Below are 19,085 nucleotides of genomic sequence, written 5' to 3'. Positions count from 1 at the left end.
AGGCAGCCGAGCCCATCAGGGCCACGTCCTGGTTGTGGCCGTGGCAGAGTCATTTTACCTCTGCGAGGGTCATTTTCACCTTCTGAAAAGGTAAAGTTAAGGGGTTAGATTCAACAGTGTCCAAAGTTCCTCCAAGCCATGACATTTCATGAAAAGGACCCAAGACCCTGAAAGGCCCCGGTGGCTGTCATCTCTCCAACGCGTTTGTAAACGTGACAGATGTGTTTGTCGTGCTTTTGTGTAGTTCTTCAGTTTACAAAAGTGTTCTACCTGGGAGCTCTTTTAGCTGCCACAAGTCCCTGGAAGGCTGAGAGAACAAATAGTTTTTTATCTGCGGTGTCAGTTAGGAGAACTCACACTCCTGTGGCGACTGAGCAGGACCCGCCCCCCAGGCCCGGCGCTGCGCGGCTCACGGCACCTCACCTCCGCAGAGAGCCCGGCTGGCTCTGCACCGGACTGTGCCGTGCGCATTCGATTTGTGGGACTGGGCGCATTTCAGTGGATGAATTCCAATCTGGGTGGAGGTCGAAAGGCACAAAGGGGCTTTGGGGAGTTTAATAGTGAACGTCATTGTGTGTTTCGAAAATGACCTTATTTTTATCTTCCTTAAACAATGTCTTATTCTTGTTTATTGAAAATGTGCATAAGAAACACGTAAGCATAGAAGAGCCCAGAGACCTGACATCCCTGGGAGAGAGGTTGGATGCCTTGGCCCTCCTTGGCCCTAAGGTGGAGGTCCTCAACCTCTGCACCGTTGGCTTCCGGGACAGATGACCAGGTCATTCTTTGGGGTGTTGCTGTGTACCTCAGGGTCTTGAGCAGCAACCCAGGCCTCTGCTTCCCCTTCTCCCTCAGCGGTGACAGCCACAAACGTCTCCAGCATGTCCAGATGTCCCCGGGAGGAAAGGACGGTGGGCACACCCATCCCCCATGGGGAACCACTGTCCCCGGCAGGTCTATGCTGGGTCGCTCAGCGCTGTTCTGGGTTTTATTAAAACACTCCACATCACTTTTCCAACTGTTTGAAAGCTTATAAACGTTTTAAAAGTAAAAGAATGAGGGAATCCTTTTTTTTTTTTTTTTGTGACGAAGATTTGAGTTTCACCTGCTGCCTGTCTTCAAAGCCCTGTTGGAATGTATAACTTTCCATAAAATTGAATCATTAGGTATGGCTTTGTGCCATAAAACTCTTGGGGAAGCTAATAAAAATGTTCCTGATTTGAGAAACTGAAGTATCTCTGGATGAATGAGGTCCGAGCAGTGCCATCATGATTCAGGGGGCAGGGCTGGGCGCTCTTGGTGCCTGGGGGCTGGCGCTGGGGTCCCTCTCCCGGGCAGGGGGCCGGGGTCTGGCGCCTTCCCACCGCGCTCTCGTCGGTTTGTATCTGTCACAGTCTGCTTGTAGCTTTGGGGTCATCTGGAACACTTGGCTAGTGGGCGGCAGATGGCCTTTGGTAGTTTGGTTTTCTGAAAGTCTTGCTAAGCCTGACACGACCACAATCTATCCCTATCATTTTCTCCTAACATCTAGCTCCGGGCAGGAGAGCGCAGTGTCAGATGAGTAAAATTAATAAGCACATTTCATGATCCTGCCGCACCATGCATTTTAGTGGAAGGTGAGCAGGGCAAGGGGCTCGAGCTCGTTTGCCTGGTAATTACCCAGCCTCCTCTTGGCCAAGAGTGGAGCCGCCTTCAGAGCCCTTGCAGGGAGAGGGTGGGAGTCGGCGCTTTGTTCTGGCCTTCGGACTCCTCTCAGATAAGCATCTTCCTCTCCAGGGCCTGGCCCCAAGTCAAGGGGATGGTGGGGAGGGCGGGCAAGAGGAGGTACTTCCCCATTCTTTCCGTCTGGAGTTTGATATTAAGTCAACATCCAAAGCCCAAGTGCAGGGCATTTGATGGTGGCCAGGCTGCAGGAATGCCAGGCTGAGGTCCAGAGGATGAGGAGGCCCTGCTGCGGATGGCACCGGCCCCTCTGACTGTTAACCCCTCCCCTGCACCGACTGCTTTTGGCACCGTGACCTGTGAGACAGGTGCCAGGCGGGCTGCTGGTCTGGGTGGCACAGCTGCTTTAAAAGGCTTCAGATGCTGCTGATGCGCAAAGGAAGAATGGCCAGGAGTTCACGTCGGAAAATCTCATTCCATGACTGTCATTCCTGGCTCAAGGAAGCTTCTTGAGCTAGGGATTGGGGGATTATGTGCTAAACTTCTCGATTTGTCGTCACGATTTCTGCGCTTTCCCCCCAAAAATGACCCTCCCCTTTGTATCCTGCAGCCACGCCTTTATATCTGGGAGTGACTGGGGCTGGCCTTCCCCGCTGTTGGAGGTGGGGTGGGTCTGTGGCTCTGGGATGCCGCAGAGCCTGTATCTGACTGGATGTCGCAGGTACGGGGCCTTTGCCGAGGGTATTGGGTGCTATTTCGTCACATATGGGCAGTTGATTTTCAAAGAACTGGAATGCCGTAAGAATCACTTCATGCTATAGAAGTAAAAAGTACAGAAGTCAGATTCTCTGCAAAGAGTTTAACCTTTGATCTGGTCGCTCTGAGATGGTGTCTAGTGGGTGTCAAGCGGAGCATCACTGAAGATGACTGGTGGATGTCTTTCCAGTGACATGTGTCCTTCCTTCTGCCTCTTTAGACAAGGGTGGAGACTTTGGACCATTGCATCTGTGAACCCACTTTTCTCTACTTCTGTGATGCCCTCCGCTCTTCCTCACTGATTTTGGAAAACAAACAAACAAAAAATATGCTCATCCTTCAGAACCCAGTTCACATGGCTCCTAAGCAAGTCCTTTCTGACCGCTGCTCCGTAATTTATTTATTTACTCACTGGTTTTGCAGAGTTGTACTGACTACCTGCTGTCATACAAGGCACTGAGTCCAGGGTTCTGTGAAGTTGGGCTTCATAAGGTGAGAAGTCAGAGGTGAGATCTGTGGATGAGTGAGGTCAGATCCTGGCCTGCGCTGGGACCAGGCAGAGGAGTTCCGTTACTGTTTGGAGCCGGGGAGTCAGTGAAGGGCCAGGGACAAGAGGCTCTTGGTCAAGTTTGTTTTCCGACGCTCACAGGAGTATACTGCAAGAAAAGCAGCGGGAGAGCACAGCGTGGAATCCAGCCGGCCAATGTAGCGGCCAGGAGTGCAGAATGCCAGTGGCCCGCACCGGCCATTCACAGTGGGAATGCAAAGACAGGGATGACCCAAGGGAACCCAGGCAGGTAGTCTTCTGCAGTAAAAAGGACTGAACTCTGGCGGTGGATGAGGAGTCAAGGAAAGGGGAGAGTCAGAGTGACGCAGACCCTTCTGCGCAGCTGGGCAATGTCAAGGTTCTCTGTGGAGATAGGATTGTAGACAGCCATGGGGTGGGTCGGTTATGGACACGTTGGAGCTGGAGCAGCTTGTGTGCTGTGCAGGGGCAGCCCTGGGACTGGGGTCTGGGGAGAGCCTGGGGCCCATCACTCTGTAGCAAGGACCGGGCACAATAGGTCTCTCAGGGAGAGGCTGCAGGACCGTGCCGGGTTGTGCTACTCCATGTTGGGTCCCATGGGCTGACGCTGGTTACGGATAGGCAGAGAAGGTGCAGGGGTGGGATTGCAGTGGGCTTGAGGAGGTGGCAGGTGGCAGTGAGAGCTGGGGTGGACGGCCTTTGAGGAAGGGAGGCGCGGAAGGTGGCAGCTGAGAATGGTACACCTTTGTGTAAGGCGGGCATGTGCTGAGCACGTGTGGTTGCCGGTGGGAAGGGGCCCTCGGTGAGCGAGGGTCTGGATGCAGGAGAGAGAGGCTGATTCATGAATCAAGGCCCGGGGGTTGGGAGCAGAGGAGTTGGGGTCATAGCCCGGCGGGGCGAGGGCAGGGCTTCTGTTGGGCTAGCTCTTCTTGCTTCCTGTTGACGTGTCTGGGAGCCAGGGTGGACCTGGCCTCTGGCCTCCGCGTGGCCTCCAAGGGCAGTGTACGCACTGGCCGCCCAGAAGTCAGCACCTCTCACCTCTCTCCTCTTTTCTCTCTCTCTCTCTCCCATGTCGTTTTCTTTCAGAAGTGTTGAAACTAATTGGGCAACAAAACATTTCTTAAAAGCGGTTAAGTCTAACTGTAACTTATATGTGCCCAACACGCAATAGAAGTCCTATTTTCTGAGTAGTTGGAGTTTCACATGCTTGAACTATCAGATGTGAAGGGCTGTCATAGTTGGCTTTTTGTTGCCATGACTTATTTTAGCTCATGGCTTCCGAGGTCTAGTCCAGGGTCAGCTGGCTCGGGTACTTTGGGCCTAAGGTGAAGCAGAGGGTCTTGGTGGAGGAGTGTGGAGAGGGGATCTGCTCCGCTCATGGCAGTAGAAAGCAGAGCAAAGAGACGCAAGAAAGAGGTCAGGGACCGTCACCCTCCTGTGCACGGCCCTGTGGTCGGCTCTTCAAGTAGGCCCCGCCTTCCAGGGTGTCCACCCCTGCTCAGCTCGGAAGCCCTCACGGACGAACTCAGTGACGAGGTCATTCCCGCGATTGCTGCTTGCTCAAGTCCCTCCATGGACGATTCTGAGTCCAAGATGATTATTTGAATATTTAATATTTATGGTCGGCTGGGGAGGAGGTAGATTGACAATTCTCCTTTCCTCCTGAGTCCTACAGCCAGCACTTTTACTTTTATAGAAACTTTAAGCAAGGCGTCGTAAAAGTTAATCAAACACAGAAGTCAGCAAATTGGTACAGGCCAAGATAGGGAAGGTCACTGAAACAGTCCTGTGACAACTCAGAGGAAGGAAGGATAAAACAATATCAGGTGGAGAAGACATCAGAGACCCCCTCATCACCTGCATCAGGTCACTTGGAATTGTCTGACAAATCCCGCCCGGCCAAATACTATGACTCTTCAGGATGTGAATCTCAGGGTGAGGTTCTGTGATGGGTCTGGACAGAACGCTTCCTATCCGAACCCATAACGGGTTATGAGGCCCTAGGACAGATCAGCTCCTCTCTGGGCCAGTTGGCTGAGGTTAGGGAACAGAGGGAAGGATCAATTTGAAATCCTAGACCTGCAAATCAGGGCCTATTTTTCAAGAAAGAAGAAAGAGAGAGACAGACAGACAGACAGGAGGGCGGGGAGGGCAATCAAGAGCTCAGTGCTGAAACAGGTTCAGGCATGCTCGTATTTTTATGTAGTTCTCAAGGAATTAAAAATTGTTATGAAAAGCATGTAAAGATGGTAACAATATCCCGTTAAAAGCATATGGTGGCTATCAAGTGGAAAATCCAAGACACGGTCCTGTGTCTGTTCTGATCACAGCTGTGACAAGATGTCCAGAGAGCTGGCGCTGCGGCGGGAGGCGGAGCGGGCAGGAAGCGCCCTGTCCCTGGCGGCCAGAGGACCAGGAGAGCCCGGCCTCAGGCGCTGCCCCTCCAGCGGCTGTCCCGGGCCCCAGGAGCAGAGAGCGGGCAGCAGCCCCTTGGCGTCTCCCACTCTGCACACAGCCGAGCCGGCCGGGCGGCTCCTCACTGGGAAAGTAACCGCGGCCTCCAAGTCCCGCTTCACAGATCGGTTTATTTTCAGAACCAGAGCTTGTTTTGATAAAAGGCACCAGGTGTTCCTCCTTTTTGTTTTGATAGAAAATACATTAAACTGAGGTTTACTGAAAACACGGAAAGCGGTTTCAGGCCTTTGTTTCCTGCGGTCTGAATTTACAAACTCCTGTCCGTGGTCCTGTGTTTGTGCTTCCTGGCCCTTTGTCCTGCTGAGCCCAGCCAGGGGCAGAGCTGCCCATGCGCAGCACCCTCTGCCTGGCATCTAGGAGGCTGCAAGATACAGATGTCTGCTGCAGTTTTTTTTTTTTTTTTCTCTTTAACTAGGGTTTAACCCAGGGATATTCTACTTCTGAGCCACATCCCCAGCCCCTTTTTAATTTCTAATTTTGAAACAGGGTCTCACTAAGTTGCTGAGACTGGCCTTGAACCTGAAATCCTCCTGTTTCGGCCTCCCAAGTGCTAAGATTGCAGGTGTGCGCCACTCTCCCGGCTTCAGCTGCTGCCTTGATGGCTCTTTGAGAAACAGTCAGGCCTGGCCATGGCCTGGCCACGGCAGAGCTGGGCTTGCCTTCGGAGTTTCCCTCCCCCACCAGCCATGAAGTGCTGCACTGGCCCAAAGGCTTGGGCTCCTGCTGATGACGGACCTCGCAGTCATCTGGACAGTGGAAGGACTGGTGGTTCATGCGGTGATCTGGGACCTCCTTCTGCACACTGGAATGTCCTGTTCACTCAGTCGTTAGAAAGGCTTTGAACAATCAATCCTCAGTTCATTGCAAGAAAAAGAAGAGGGGTTTAGTTTCATTGTCCTCTCTCTCGCTTTAAAATTAAGCTTTTTATTTTGAGGCAGTAGTAGACTTACATGCATTTGGAAGAAATAATACAGCAAGCTCCGGTCCATGCGTTTACCCACTTCCCCCCACTAGCAGCTTCTTTTGGATTCTAGTTAAGTCTTACAACCAGGATATTGACATTGTGACAGTCAAGACATAGAACACTTCTGTCTTAAAATACACTCAGGGTTTTGTTTTTTATTCAGGTGTGATGCGGCCGATAGATCAGGGAGGATTGCTATTGAAAAGACAGTTTGTTACTCAGTCCCTGGGAGGAGCAGACCGGCCAAGCCAGCGGGGCGGGCGGGGAGGACGCCGCGGGCGAGGGCAGAGCATGGGCCCGTGGCCAGCAGACTCAGGCCTGTCTAGTTTCAGTAATTTCAGTGGGTTCTGGGGTACAGGGGCGGACCCTAGTTTAAGGTATCTGGCCCAGGCTGACACAGTACAGAAGATGCTGTCCTAGAAGCAGGAGCCTGATGCCAGGGGGCTTAAGGCATTTGGGACAGAGGATTGGTTGGCTTGCATGTCAAAGGTGTGCTGGAAGACAGGCACTTCCCGTCTCTAGGGATTAGCTGGCCTTAAAGGGGCAGTCCCTCCCTGGGTCGACAGGGGCCCAAGACATGAAAGCATCATAAAATAGAGGGGAATCCCACAATACAGTTCCTCACCGCATAAGCATCCCTTGTGGCGCCCTTTAACATTTCACTCTTGACACCACCTTCCCCAGTCACCACCAGTCTCTTCCCCCTTGCTATACTGTGTTATTTCAGAAATGTTACATAAATGTATTTATACCAGTGTGGAACCTTTCAGGTTTGGTGTTTTTCTAAGTCTCAGCATAATGCTTTGGAATATTCATCCAGGGAATCTATTGCGTGTATCAGTAGTCTGTTCCTTTTATTGATAAAAGCATCTCATGGTATGGACGTACCGTAACTTGTTTAACCGCTCACCCACGAAGGATGTCTTGGTGTTTCTAGTGTGAAACTATGATGAATACAGCTGCTGTAAATGTGCACATATAGGGGCAGGGCATTCATTTGACCCCCCCCCCCCGTGCCATTCTGGCATGGGGCTGAAACTATCTTCTGTATTTCTATCTTTTTAATAAACTTCTTTAAATCTTCAAAAATAAAATGCTCACATATAGACTTGTGTGAATCTAGGTGTTTATTCCTCTGGAATAAAAATGTCCAGGAGTGCATTTGTTGGTTCATATGATAATTGCATGTTTAATTTTTTTAAGAAAGCACTAAACTACTTGTCTCTGTGACTGTAATGTATGAGTGATACAGTTTCTTCACATTATTTCCAGCATGATATTGCCTATGTATTTTTTTGTTTGGGGCCTTCCGACAGGTGTGGCAGTAACTCATTTGGTTTTTACTTGCGTTCCCTGGTGACTTAAAGGTGTGTGACATCTTTTCATGGGACTATCTGCTGTCTGCATAGCACTGATAAAAGTCTCTTCATGCTGGTTACTTACTCATTTTCTAATTGGATATTTGGTTTTTACTGCTGAGATTGGAGAGTTCTTCATATAATCTGTGAGTCTTGGGTTGTATCTGTGATTTGCAGATATTTTCACTCAGCCTATATATGCCTTTTGACCTTAACAGTGTGTGTGTGTGTGTGTGTGTGTGTGTGTGTGTGTGTGTGTTTTACTGGGGATTGAGCCCAATGGCATTCTACCTCCTAGCTACACCCTCAACTCGAGTCTCACAAGATTACTGAGCACCTCACCTAGTTGCTGAGGCTGGTTTTGAATCTGCAACCCTCCTGTCTCTGCCTCCCAAGAACTAGGATTATAGATTGTGCCACCATGCTCGGCAATAGGGCCTTTATTTGTTTATTTATTTATTTATTTATTTATTTATTTAATTTTTTGGTGGTACTGGAGTTCCTGGAAACTCTTCTACCTCCGGGCTACACTCCCAGACCTATTTATTTTTAAAATATTTTTATTTGGAAACAGGATCCCTTAAGCCAGAGCGGCTGACTTTGAACCTGTGCGATCCTCCTGTCTCCGCCTCCCAGGCAAGGGGATTACAAGCGTGCGCCACCATGCCCGGCATGTTAATTATTTTTAGATGTTAGGTAGAATTCTCCAGTGAGCCAGTTTGAACTGGGAGACTTATTTTTTGAAAGTTTAAAAATTTTTAAATTTAATTTTCTCAGTAGTTGTAGGCTTATTCAAATGATCAATTTTCTACTAGGTGAGTTGTGATCGTTGCTGTTTTTCAAGTAATTGATCTATTTCACCCGTGTTTTTAAATGTATGTTTGCGAAATTGCTCACAGCACTCACTTGCTCTTCTCCTTGGGTGGTGTTAGGGATTGGACCCAGGGATTCTAGCTCTGCCCCAGCCCTATTTTATTTTGAAACAATCTCCCACTAAGTTGCAGAGAGCCTCACTCTAAGTTACTTAGACTGGCCTTGAGCCTGTAACCCTCCTGTCTCAGCCTCCCAAGCCCTGGGATTGCAGGTTGCGCCACCGGGCCTGGCTGGCGTGTCCTTGTTCTTTTGCTATGTATAGTCTGTAGTGTCAGATTCCAACATGGTTTGATGATCACAGTGATGATTTGTGTCTATTTTTTATTTCTCAGGCTTCCTGGAAGTTTGTTGATTTTATTGATGTCTTCAGAACACCGACTCTTGGTCTCATTGTTTTGTCTCCATTTTTCTGTTTTTCAATCCACTGATTCCTGCTCGCTGTTCTTTCTTTCTTTCTTTCTTTCTTTCTTTCTTTCTTTCTTTCTTTCTTTCTTTCTTTCTTTCTTCTGCTTGCTTTGTGTTTATTGTACTCTGGATTCCTCAGATGGGATCGTATCGATTGAGACGTTTCCTTATTTCTAATATATGCATTTTATGGTATAAATTTCTTTCTCAGCACTGCTTTGTGTCCTACCGATGTTCATTTGTTTTGTTTTTATTTTCTCTGCACTCAGTATACTTTCGAATTCTCTTTTGGACATCTCCTTTGACCCAGAGATTGTTTAGAAGTGTTATTTAGTTTCCAGGTACTTGGAGATTATCTTGTGACCTTTCTGTTTTGATTTCTAGTTTGATTCATTTTGCTGTGGTTGGAGAACATGCTGTTAGTAATTTTTTTTTTTTTTTTTTAGCACTAGGGATTAAGCCTAGGGATATTCTACCTCTGAGCTATACTCCCAGGCTTATAATTTACTTTTTATTTGGTAACAGGTTCTTGCTAAGTTCTTAAAGGCCTCACTAAGTTGCTGAGACTGGTTCTGAACCTGGCATACTCCTGTCTCAGCCTCCCAAGTACTGGGATTACAGGCATATGCCACTATGCCTGGCCACTGCCAGGGACGTTAATTTCTTAAAAACTGTTTTCATAGCCCATGAGGTGAGCTGCGTGGGTCTGTGTTTCAAGAACACTTGAAAACAACACGTGTTCTGTTGTTGGGTAGAGTATTCTCTAAATGTCACTTGGATTCTCTTGGCTGACAACACCATTGTGTTCTACTGTATTAATCTTGCTGTTTTTTTGTTTAGTTTTTGAAATAAGTATGTTGAAATCTTCTAATATAATTGTAGATTTACTTTTTTTCTTTTCAGTTCTATCCATTTTTGATTCACAGGACTGCCATCAGGTGATTTCAGGTCCCTGTCTCTCTCGGTGGATTGACAACCATTTTGTGACTGCTCAATGTCCCTTTCTCTCCGGTAGTTCCACTACTTTTGTGGTCTATCTTCTCAGATACAGCTACCCTTGCTTTCATTTAGTTAATTATTCTGCATCTTTTTCCATATGTTGACTTTCATTTGGCTGGTAGCATTCTATTAAACCAAGTTCCTTATAGACGTTTGTAAGCTCTTCCCCAATCCACTCTGCCAGCCTCTTTCTTTATACTGGTGTATTTAGACCACTTAGACTTATTATGATTAATGATATGTTAAGGTTTCACCATACCATTTTATTTTTGTTTTCTGTTTATTTTGGGGTTTTTTTTGTTTGTTTGTGTTTTCTTTATCTTGCCTTTTTGTTGGGTTAGTTGATAATTTGTTAGAACTTTATTTTAAGTATATTTGAGTATATCTCAGTATAGTTCCTTTTTAGTGGTGGCTCTCGATATTACATTGTGTGTGGGAGGGGCGCATGTATCTTTCTGCCTTTTTTATAACAATCTTCCAATATCATAATTTTACCAGTTTACTTGAAGAGTAGAACTTTTATGCTCTTTACCCTCCCTGAAAATGTAATCGTCTTAAATATTTCCTCTACATACATTTAGAACCACATCAGATAGTGTTCTAATTTGGGCTTCTATCATCAACCATAACTTAGGAAACCCAAGAGGAGGTCAATCTACTTTATTTACTCATGTTTTTGTTTACCATGTTTTTTTCTTTATCTGAAAAAGCCTGTTTCCCCTTCATTCCTGAAGGAAATTTCACTGGATGTTGGATTTTGAATTGACAGTTCTTAGCACTTGAAACACGACGTGCCCTTCCTTCAGGCCACTGTGGTTTCTAATAAGAAACCCCTCGTCATTTGAACTCTTCTTTCTCAATGAGGTTATCATGTCTTTCTCACCGCTCTTCGAAATTTTTACCTTATCTTAATTTTTCAGGAATTTAATGAGAATGTCTCTTGGTATGGATTTATTGGGATTCTCCTGGTTTCTTGACTCCGTAGGCCTGTCTTTTGCCAAACTTAAGGAGTTTCTTAGGCATTATTCCTCCGGGTGCGTTTCCAGACTGCTCCTCTGGGACTCTGGCGACGTACGTGCTGGCACTTCGGTTATAGTTCTGCAAGCCCCTGAAGCTCTGTTCATTTTTTTATTTGGTCTGTTTTCTCCCTGTTGTTCATACTGGGTAATGTCTGCTCTTCTCTTCCGGCTCGCTGATTCTGTTTTCTCCCCCATCTGCTGGTGAGCTTACCCGCTGAGTTCATTTCAGTTCTTGTATTTTTCCATTCTAAAATTCCAGTTTGGTTCTTCTTTTTTTTTTTTTAAATTTATTTATTTATTTTTATTGGTGCACTGTATTCATACATCAAAGTAGGATACATACTTTTGTAGACATACATGCACACTTTTCCCAGTCAGCCCCCACCCAATCCCCACCCCATTCTCTCCCTATCCCTCCCTCCCATGCTTGGCTTAGTAGTTGACATCTAGTATTATGGCAATTTATCTAAAATTAAAAATGATAATCTCACATAACAGTTTCATTTGTCTGATACCAAGCTTATGATGACTTAAAGATAACATTTCAGTATTTCTTTTTGCTTTCTTTCTTACCAAAGAATTTTTTTTCTATTTTTTAGGTGAAACTATCATATATTTATATATTTATTTTTCAGAAAAAAATCTATCCTAATATGGAATATGGACTCTAGGTACCCAAAACGATCTTGAAAAAGAACAAAGCTAGAAGATATATATTTTCTGATTTCAAACCATATAAAGCTACAGTAATTGAAACAGTGTAGTACTATTCTAAAGGCAGATATATAAACCATTGGAGTTAAATAAAAGCCTAGAGCTAAATTCTTCCCTATATTGTCAAGTTATTTTTGACAAGGTTTCCATGAACATTTGGTGGTGGAAATATTAATCTTTTAACTAAATATTGTTAAAAAATAATAATTACATGGAAAAGAATAAAATTGGACCCTTACCTAATCCCATATACAAATATTAACTCAAAATAGATAATAGACCTAAATATAAATCTTAAGACTATAAACTTTTAGGAGAAAATCTGGGTCATTAAACCTCACAACATTGAAATTGGCAGTGCTTTCTTGGTTATGATTTCAATGGCACAGGCAACAGAGGAGTATACAAACTCCCTAAAAAAAATAAAAAAAAATTGGCCGGTCGTGGTGGCGCACGCTTGTAATCCCCGCGCTTGGGAGGCAGAGACAGGAGGATCACGCAGGTTCGAAGCCAGCCGCGCGCGCTGGCTTAGGAGACCCTGTTTCCAAATAAAAATGTAAAAATAGGTCTGGGAGTGTAGCCCGGAGGTAGAAGGGCTTCCAGGAACCCCAGTACCACCAAAAAATAAAAATAAAAAAAATAAAAAAATAAAAAAATAAAAAAAATTGTATATCCAAAGACAATGTAAACAGAGTTAACAGTTACTAATAGAATGGGATAAAATATTTCCAAATGCTATATCTGAAGGTATATTAATATTCCAACTAAAAATCCTAGAAATTAACAACAATAAAGGCAAACAATACCCTTTAGAGATAGGTAAAAGACTAACATAAATAATGAATCTCCACAGATAACCAATCTTAGTTGTCTGTTGGATGGAAAATCATGTTTCTCTAGTTCTGGAGTGTGATACCTATTTCTTCTTTGTAGTTAATCTCTTTGAATATTTTCTCTAGTGCTGGTTTTGAAGACATAAATTCCTTCAGTTTCTGTTTGTCATGGAAGCTTCTTATTTCTCCATCTAATTTGATAGAAAGTTTTGCTGGGTAGGAAATTTTTGGCTGGAAGTTGTTTTCTTTCAGAGTTTGGAATATGTTACTCCAAGCCCTTCTGGCTCTCATAACTTGGTTTGGGAAGTCTGGAGTGATTCTAATTGGTTTGCCTCTGAATGTCACTTGGCCCTTTGCTTTTGTTGCCTTTACGATTCTCTGCTTGGCTTCCACATTGGTCATTTTGACAATTATGTGGCGTGGGGATCCTCTTCTCCGATCCTGTCTAAAGGGAGTTCTATAAGTTTCCTGGACCTGTGTATCGACCTCTTGCTCTATGTCTGGAAAATTTTCTGCTATTACTTCCTTGAAGAGATTGTTGATCCCTTTGGTTTCACTTTCTTTTCCCTCCTCTATTCCAATTATTCTTAGGTTAGCTCTCTTAAAATGGGCCCATATTTCTTCAATATCAGATTCCTGCTGTTGGATATTTTTTTCTAGATTAGAAACTATGCGTTCATTTTTGGATTGCTCATCTTCTAAGAGCGAGATTCTGTTCTCCATGTGTTCTAATCGGTTGTTTGTGCTTTGAATTGAGGCCTTTACTTCATTAATTGCATCCTTTATCTCTTTTTGGCTCTCTCTGAGTTCTTTTCGAAGCACCTCTATTATTTCTACAGTTATTTTTCTGATTTGGTCTTCTAGAAATCTCTGATTTTCATTTTTATCGGGTTCTGATGTGGGGTTGTGGGCATTTATTGCTCCAGTATCATTCCTCTTTCCCATGATTTCGGATGTTTGTGCCTTCTCTGGGTTCTTCCCTTGGGTCACTATGACTTCACTTAAGGTGTTCTGGATCTCGAGTCAGTAGTATCTCAGACCCCACTACTCCTTTACTGGGTTTTATCACAGAGTCTCCAACCCAGAGAGTCAATAGAGGCTGCTTTAGACTGTGGGGGGTGCCAGGTTGTACGTTCTCCTATGGTGTGATATCTTTGCCACCACCCCTCCCCCGCTGGGTCAAGTCCCAGGGAGTACAGTACTGGGATTTCTCCTCTGTGGCCCGCAATTTGACTCACTGTTCTTGAGTACGCAGATGTAGCTGTACTGGCCTCGCTGAATTCGGTACTGCTGCCGCCGGTGGCAATATGGCGCCGCTGCTACGCCCTCGGCTGTGGGGCTGGTGTTTTTCTTCTTGGTTTTGATTTCCACTCTGAATCCCTGCAGTGTGTGCTGAGCTCGGCCACTGGGAGCTTTAGATCCTCTCTGCGCGGAGAAATCCCACTTGGCTGTTCCGCAGCGGCTCACCTCTGCTTGATGTAGCCGTCCTGTGAATTCGCCAGTGCCGCCGGCAGTATGGCGCTGCTGCTGCGTCTGCCGCGTCCTCGGGCGCGAGGCCAGTTATCTCCTCTGTGGCTCCGTTCTCAGTCCGCTTTCTCTCTGGAGCCTGGTGATTTTTTGTTTCTCTGGTGATGGTGTTTTCTGGCTATGAAAGGCGCTGATTTTGTGGTAATGGAGATTGGTTGTTAGCGGGGCTCTTAAGCCCTGCTTTTCTCGGTCTTGGTTCTTCTTTATAATTTTCTGTGTTTTGGTTTGAGTAGGGCTTGACTGTGTCCCCCAAGGCTTCCTGGGTTGAAATTGCATCTTCAGGAGGTATTACGTGGGGGCGAACTCACTCTATGGTGTTTGGAGGTGGAGCCTTTGGGAAAAGACTAGGTCAGGCCATTGAGGGGGAGCGTCCTGGCTCTAGAAGAGGGAAACTTACGTGTACTTACATGTCTCCTGTCTCTCTCCGTACGATTCCCGGCACCGCCCCGAGGCATCACCAGCAAGAAGGCCCCCCAGCACCAGCTATGGCCCCTCAACCTTGGACCTTTGAAACCACGAGCCAGAATAAAGCCCTTTTTGTTAAAACTTACCAAGTCTGAGGTGGTGTGTTATTAGCCACAGACAACAAAACAATACATTATGTACTTCCCAAGACTTTCTGTTTTCTCATTTGTTTCAAATGTGTTCATAATGGGCTAATAAACCATTTTTACAATAGCTGCTTTAAGTATTTTTACAGATAACTTTAATGCCTGTGTCATTCTGATCCTGCATCTGTTGACTTCCATATTTTATTCAGTATGAACTTTCTGTTTCTTCATCTGATGGGTAATTTTTTTAATGAAACCTGGACATTTATGGTATTGTGAGATTATGGATCTTATTTAAACTGCCTCTGTGTCTTCTCTCTGTCTGTCTCTGTCTCTGTCTCTGTCTCTCTCTCTCTCTCTCTCTCTCTCTCTCGTAGTACTAGGGATCGAACTCATGGAGAGTCTATTGCTGAGCTACGCCCAGGCCATTTATTTATTTATTTATTTATTTATTTATTTACTTTTATTTTGGCCTCAAACTTGTGATCCTTCTGCCTCAGCTTTCCTAGTAGCTGGGATTATAGGTGTGTGTCACCACCCCTGGCACACTAGCTTCTTTGGATCGTTGTGGCAGAAAAAGGCGGGAAGTGCTACCTACCTCTTTATTGCCAGGCAGGGGTAGAAGTGCACTTTCCCAGCTCAGCTGCTGTGGGAGCTGGGGCAGTGGCTCCTCTTGGTATTTCCCTCCCTGGTACCAGTGCCTCAGGACAGCTCCCCTGGGGGCCTCTGCAGACCTCCCAGGGCTGGGAGGTGGCCTCATTAGATACCGCCGTGAAAGTCCTGGTGGACTCTCGGCTCCTTCAGTGTTGCCCAGCTGGAGCCTGAGAAAGGGAGGGGTACTCCTACTGCCCATCAGGGATGAAAGCCCCCCCATGGGCCTCCCCTACCATCCTGGTGGGGGCGTTGGGACCCCCCCATTTTGGTACAGGTGGAAGTCACCCCTCAGTGACATGGATGGGACTGGGCCAAGTGTCCTAGGAGGCGTTGGGCCAGAGTTGTTACTGTAGACACGTCTTCTGTCTTGCTGGGCTGCCCTTTGACTAGAGAAAGTGTGTTATTGTTGTTTTGTCTGTGTTATTGCTGCTTCTGCTGGTAGCTTCAGCTCTAAGTCTGGGATATGCAAGGCCAACAGAAGATGGTGGACCTCACCCCGTTCCCTCAGCGAGGAGCTCCCTGGCTGGTCTGCCTTTCCCTCACCGCTCAGTGACCCCTGTTGGCTTCCAGGGCTTTTGGTTGTGCTTTTTATATTTTGTAGGGAAATCTACACCATGTTCCTGGAAGTGGAAGCACCGGCCTGCTCTAACTTTATGTTAATTCAGGGTTAATCAGAGAATCCCTTCATTTCTGAGCCTGTCAGAATTCTTTCCAAAACATCTTTGCTTTAGCCTCACTATTCTGTCTATAAGCAGAAAGTATGTTCCCGTGGGCTTGTTAAAACCTCTCCCGTAGCAGGGCATGGTGGCACACGTCTCCCAGTACTTGGGAGGCTGAGACAGGAGAATCGCAGGTTCTAGACTATCCTCCACAGGCAACTTAGTGATATCCTGTTTAAAAGGGGGAAAAAAAAAGGTGGGGCTGATAGTGTATCTCAGTGGTAGAGCACCCCTGGGTTCAATTCCCAACACCACCAAAAAGCAGTTACTCCCTAAAAGTCTGCTGAACTCTCGATGCTTCGCAGCACCTTTCTTAATTTTTGTAGTTCACATGCCATTGTTAAAAAGCTGTTCGCATGAGGGATGGGACGCACAGGCAAGAGGAGATGTACCTGGACTTTTGGATGCGGGGGGCAGCTCTGTACTGAAAGACTGAGATCACCATGGGATGTCTCCAAATACAGAAGATGAGGCAAGAAGGAGGTGGGCTCACAGGGGACCGTCGCCGTTCCTTCCATCCGTCCACCCACCCACCCACTCATGTCTTGTAAAGGGCTGGTTTGTTTTAAGGGCACAAGTATTATACACATATATTTTCCTTGTAAAATATTTACACAGTAAATCCCCATCAACTTCCCTTTCCCAGAGGTAATACATTAACAGTTTGGTTTCATCTTTTTTGTTTTGTTTCTTGGTACTGGGGATTGAACCCAGGGGCATTCTATTTGTGAGCTATACCCCCCAGCCCTTTTTTTATGTTTATTTTGAAATAGAGTCTTGCTAAGTTGCTAAGTGTCTCAAGAAGTTACTGAGGATAGTCTTGAACCTGGGATCTTCCTGTCTCAGCCTCCTAAGTACTGGGATTACAGGTGTGCACCTTCACGCTGGGTCCCTCCAACCCTCTTTCTACAGGTCGTCCTGTGTCTATAGAGAGGCTGTTCAGTCTGTTGGTCAGAGCACAGACTCTGAAAACGTACCTGGCTCAATCTCGGGTCTGCTGCTTGTTGGGTCTGTGCCCTTGGTCAGGTTACTTTACCTCATCGGGCCTCCATTTTCTTGTCTCTAAAATGGGGATTAACAGCAACTTTCTTGATGGAATTCTGGTGAGGACTGAAAGAGCTAATGTTCTTAAAGTATTTGAACCGTGATCGGCACCAGCAGGGTTATTGCATCTACTAGCCAATTATTCTTTAAGCAGATCCCGTAAGTAACGTCCCTAGACCTCCCTTTCCCTTGTCAGTGCATGTAGGAGTCTGCGCGCCACAGCGCCCCGCTCAGCCTCGCCCTCGTCGGGACTGCTGGTGACTCGCTGTTCACTGCCCTGCCGGTGAGCACAGATTTCTCTTTTGATTCAAGAGAGGCAGCGCTGTGACAGGCAAACTGTGCCTGCATCTCAGGGTGTGTGCTGCGGAAGGCGGATGTGCGCGTTTTCAGGTTTCACTAGTTCATGCCAGATAGCTTTTCAAAAATGCTTTACCACCATTTATATACACTCCAGGTAAACAGTGTGCAGGAATGCTTGTTTACCTCATCCTTATTCTTCCTCTTTATTTGCTTTAATTTATTTTTTTTGTGGGTCTGGGGTGGAACCCAGGGGCATTTGACCTCCGAGCTACACCTCCTGCCCTATTTTTTATTCTTCATTTTGAAACAGGGTCTCACTAAGTTGCAGAGGGCTTTTCTAAGCATCTGAGGCTGGCCGTGAACCGCGATCCTCCGGCCTCAGCCTCCTGAATGCTGGGATGACAAGCATGTGCCCCACGCCCGGCTCTCTTCCTCTGTATTAATGGCCTTCTCTAAATTCTGAGCTCACTGTGTGAACTCGAGGTTCTGGGATTGGTCAGGAAGCCGAGCATCTTTTCATGTTATTGGCTATTTGTGTGTGTTTTTTTTTATTTTCTTTTTTTTAATTGGTGCATTGTAATCATATATCACATTGGAATACAAGACTTGAGAGGATATACAAGCACACATCATCCAATTAGCCCTCCTCCAGCCCCCATCCCATTCCCTCCCCCTCCCTCGATACCATGCTTGTTTGGTGATTAACTTTGATACATTTGTTTATGTACCTCCTGCGTTTTAAAGAGGCTCCATCCTCCCCTATTCCATACCCTCTGATTGGTCACCTTAGTTGCTTCACTATAGGGCCCTTTCTATAGCTCGACCTCTTCCTGTTGCCCCTTTCCTCCTAGTTTTTGCTGATTAGGGGAAGCATCTGATTTTTATTTTCTGCGATATTTCTCTGTGCATGCCGTGTTGCAAGTACCGATCCCACTCTTGACGGCCCCAGTAGTGGCCTGGCTACCCGGTGGACTGATCCAGACCTTGCTGGCTCAAGCAGCGGCCTTGCCTCATGGGAGGCCCCGATTCTGGTATTGCTGGCCCCGACACTGGTCTAACCCCTCAGCTGGCTCTGATCCCGGCCTTGCTGGCCCCAGCACCAGCCTAGCCTCAAGGCAGGCTCTGATACCGGCCTCGGAGGCCTCAGTAGCGGCCTTGCCTCACGGAAGGCTCCGATGTTGGCCGCTGGCCCCGGCACCGGCCTAACCCCTCAGCAGGCTCTGATCCCGGCCTCGGAGGCCCCAGCTCCGGCCTTGCCTCATGGCAGGCTCCGATCCTGGCCTTGCTGGCCCCGGCATCAGCCTAACCCCTCGGCAGGCTCCGATCCCGGCCTCTGAGGCCCCAGTAGCGGCCTTGCCTCATGGCAGGCTCTGATGCCGGCCATTGGCTGCGGCACTGGCCTAACCCCTCGGCATGCTCTTATCTCGGCCTCGGAGGCCCCAGCATTGGCCTTGCCTCACAGCAGGCTCCGATGCCGGCCTCGCTGGCCCCAGCACCGGCCTACCCCCTCGGCAGGCTCCGATCCTGGCTTTGGATGCCCCGGCACCGGCCTTACCTCGCGGCAGGCTCCACTGCTAGCCGCTGGCCCCGGCATTGTCCTAACCCCTCGGCAGGCTCCAATCCCGACCTCAGAGGCCCTAGTAGTGGCCTTGCCTCCTGGTAGGGTCCGATGCCAGCCGTTGGCCCCGGCATCAGCCTAACCCCTC

General features: G+C 47.0%; 1 protein-coding gene across 1 annotated transcript in view; it reads left to right on the top strand.

The window, feature by feature from the left end:
* The window catches only part of MVB12B (multivesicular body subunit 12B), a gene marked incomplete at both ends in the record, with an annotated part of 73,675 nt that overhangs the window by 14,125 nt on the left and 40,465 nt on the right, over nucleotides 1–19,085 (top strand). The window lies entirely within an intron of this gene.

This window comes from Muscardinus avellanarius (assembly GCF_963383645.1).
Source record: "Muscardinus avellanarius genome assembly, chromosome: 13".
NCBI lineage: Eukaryota > Metazoa > Chordata > Mammalia > Rodentia > Gliridae > Muscardinus > Muscardinus avellanarius.
Note: the sequence above shows the minus strand (reverse complement) of the source record. Positions and strands in the feature narration are given on the sequence as shown.